Here is a 3639-nt window from a genome sequence, read left to right as displayed (position 1 = left end):
CACTCGAGATCTGCGAGTGGAATTCACCATTAGACCAATCATATCACTGATTTCATAATGGCAAGCTAAGTTCTCCCCTTTGCAGTAGCATTTTTGCCTGACAGAAAGGGGAATAGTCTTGCTGTTCTCTCACCTGCTTCTGCGCCCAAAGGCACTGCAAGCAGGCATGCAGGAGCCACGAAATATGAAACGTTAGGATGCGATTCCCTGATAATATGGGCATCACGACTAATGAGGTAGAAGGGCTCAGTGCGGTAAACTGGTATCCCATTCACCAGGTAAAAGTGACCCCCACTTGGCTGCCGCCATGTTGAACAAGTGTGACCACTGGACACTTGACCGTACCAAATCCTGAGGCTTTTACACAAAGGTATGCCGAGATTTTTATTGTGATCGCTGTGAAAAACATGATAAACTATTTTTTCAACACTGTTAGCCCTAGAGATCAGCGTCTAGCTCCGATAAAAACCAAAATATAAGACCGCGGCTGACGGCACCTAGCGGAGGCACATTTTAGACTTTAAAAAAAACGAAACGTAACTTATCTCGTCGGTAGTGTTATTAAAGATCACTAAGCAATTATTTGTGTGCGGTACTTCGTTAAAATTAGGCGTAAATCTATAAGGTCACGTGCCTAGTGGTCAGACGTGTGCAACATGGTGGTGGCCAACTGGGGCCCGATTTCAGCTGCTAGTTTATCGCCCTAAGGTCCTCACCTCGCACCGTAAAATACCGGGGGAGTGCCCACCACACTTTTACTAAAAACTCCTATTAAACAACGAACACCTACACTAAGAAAATTTTTAAAAATAAAAGCAAAATCTAAAGCATTAAAAGTGGAACTTGGAAAACGTAAATCATCTTTGTTTGATAAAACAGAAGTAAAAATAATGAAAATACAAGAAGAGGAAATGGAAATATCTGATAATGCTGGTTATACAACTACTGGAGCAATGCAATTAAATCAAATAATACGGAATCCAAGTTTAAAATCTGAAATATATAAATTTAAGAATGTTTTTCAAGTTTATACCGGAGGATATAGGTTTGAATATGAAGCTGTAGATGATGTATTGAAACATTTTAACTATAGAGAGACATCTAAAAATTATTTTTTGAAAACACCTTTGGCTAGTTTGAATCCAAATTATTTATTTAATTATATGACTGAAGGTCAATGGAATGATATAGCAGATCGTAGTTTTGCTAAAAGTTGTGATTTTAAAGTTACACCTTTAGGTTATAGATTACCTTTTGCAACAAATCAAACAAATACAGGTTATGCAAACTCACAATTAGTGGTTCAAATTGCATCTGGTGTAGGATTAGATACCAAATTTAATTGTTTTACTGTACCTTATAAGTGGAGTCCTTCTGATAAAACAAAACCTGTTGTTGATGATACAGCTGACATAGGTAGTAGAATGTTAAGTTTGCTTTGGGGTCAACAAGTAAGTGATGATCCAACTAATATTCCTTGTTGTATTGGAGTTCCAAGACATTATAATCATTATACTTTAATTCTAACTCCTAAAGACAATACCATTCGTCTTGATAAGCATATAAATGTTATGGATATGAATATTGAAAAAGGTGAACCGATTGTAAATTATCTCCATGATTTTAAATTTGCTCCAATTAAAAGATGGAAAATACCACCTACTTATGATAGTCTTTGGGTACCTGCAAATTTTCAGACTACAAGTTCTGCTGTTATTGCTAAGGATAAAATATCTAGTAATTCACCTAATGATGCAACAATGAAAGAGCAAGAATTTAATTATATGCAATCGATTGAAAAAGCTCAATGGAGTAAACATCCGTTGACCAATATGATGGCTCCTTACTGCCCACCTTTAATTCATTTTGGTGTTTTGCCTGTTCAAACAAATACTCCACTATCAACTACTGCAAGTTGGGCAGCAGTTTGCGGAATATGGCAAATTGAATGTGAATTGGAAATAGAATTTCACCATTCATGGGACTATGTATTGCACAGCACTCATAGTACTAAGGATACCTACTTTGCTCCTGCAACTGGACCAAGCCCAGGCGGAGAATGGACAGGGCGTACCCAATTTGGATATGGTGGTATTCAAAGCTGTTTGACTAAATTAAGCGGTGAAAAATCAATGGAAGAAATTTTACCTCTTATGAAAGAACCCATTCGTAATGGTCAAACAGAAGAAGAAAAATATCTTGGTTTTAATCCATATTCTACTCACGTTAGTGGACGAAGCTCAAGATATGAAGCCCCCGCTACCCCCCAAGCGACGCCCTCTCCAAGAGCGGATACAAGCTATAGAGAAGCTGTTGCAATTACGGATCAACAGCGACACGACGAATTACGACGTGCCCTCGAAGATCAAAAAAGATATAACACGGCTCAAGACGAAGTAGCAAATAAAAGACGACGTCCTGATCCAAAAAATTAATCGACATCACGACGGAGGGATCCAAGGGATGCACAAAATGAATAAATTTTATTTGAAAACATATTTGTTCACAAGTTCTCTCCATACCAAAGGGTGTGGCTTTGCGACATTATCTTGCCAAAGAGACAACCTCTTCCACCGGTAGAAAAAACATCTGTCGGTCCACACAGGATCACGGTTCAAGACTTCATTGTTAGTCAGCATAACTATGGGAGTACGGTAGATTTCTACATAGTCTTCATACTTTTTGTTCACAGACAATGTGTCACCACCAAGTAACATTTTCACGGTCTCAAAAGCGTTATGCTCAATGTTAGGCTCATCCACAAAATGACTCTTCGAGAATCGCAATCTTGAAAAGGAAAGGACGTATTGCGATTAAAGTTACCCATCTGTCCAGTGTTTAAGTAAAACGTACGAATTGCATCAAACACATAGTTCTTGCCAGAACTTGGCTCAGAAATCACATATATACAGTTCTTTTTGGGCAACGATTTTTCCATCACAGCAAACACTTCTCTCACAAACTTTTCCACTTTGCCGTCTGTTTGAATTTCTAGAATTCTTTCTACCATTTCCACACTTTCAGGCACAGAAAGGTATGTAGTCATGGGCACAAACACTGGGTTTGGCTGAACATAGTCATAGTGGTGACAAAAATCATCAAAAGACCAATAGCAAAGTTGGGTCTTCCACTTACGAACAGCGAGGTTGTACTCTTGATCTACAGCACTGTAACTAGACACAGGTCCATTCATCCATTCAAGAGTTCTGCAGCTTGACTTCGGAGGAGACACACACACTTGTTGAAGAAACTTGTAAATACAGTGCACTGTATTGTCTTGCGATCGACGCTTTAGTGGTTGAGCGGACACTCCGTCACTAACATCGAACTCACTGCCTCGAGGAACAACTGCAGGCGTTGCACATTTCTCGTGTTTCCAATCGGAACAGTAAGTTTGGTGAGCAGCGGGCCATACTGCTTCCCAAGAGTCGTTGGGTCGGTTTCCATCTTCCAAATTTTCACTTGAATCAAGTGCGATGTCGACGGGGGAACCTCCGACTTCAAAAATACACAAGAGCCTGGGGTGACGGAGCAGATAGAGGATAAGGTTGGCGAAGTGTTGTTCTGTGATGAGTCGCCATGGTCTTGTTGGTCTTGTCCGTCGTTTGATGGGCACTCCATGAAGGGGTCGGCAGTGGC

The sequence above is a fragment of the Ixodes scapularis genome, unplaced genomic scaffold, assembly GCF_016920785.2.
Source record: "Ixodes scapularis isolate PalLabHiFi unplaced genomic scaffold, ASM1692078v2 ptg000105l_1___fragment_1__unscaffolded, whole genome shotgun sequence".
Taxonomy (NCBI): domain Eukaryota; kingdom Metazoa; phylum Arthropoda; class Arachnida; order Ixodida; family Ixodidae; genus Ixodes; species Ixodes scapularis.
Note: the sequence above shows the minus strand (reverse complement) of the source record.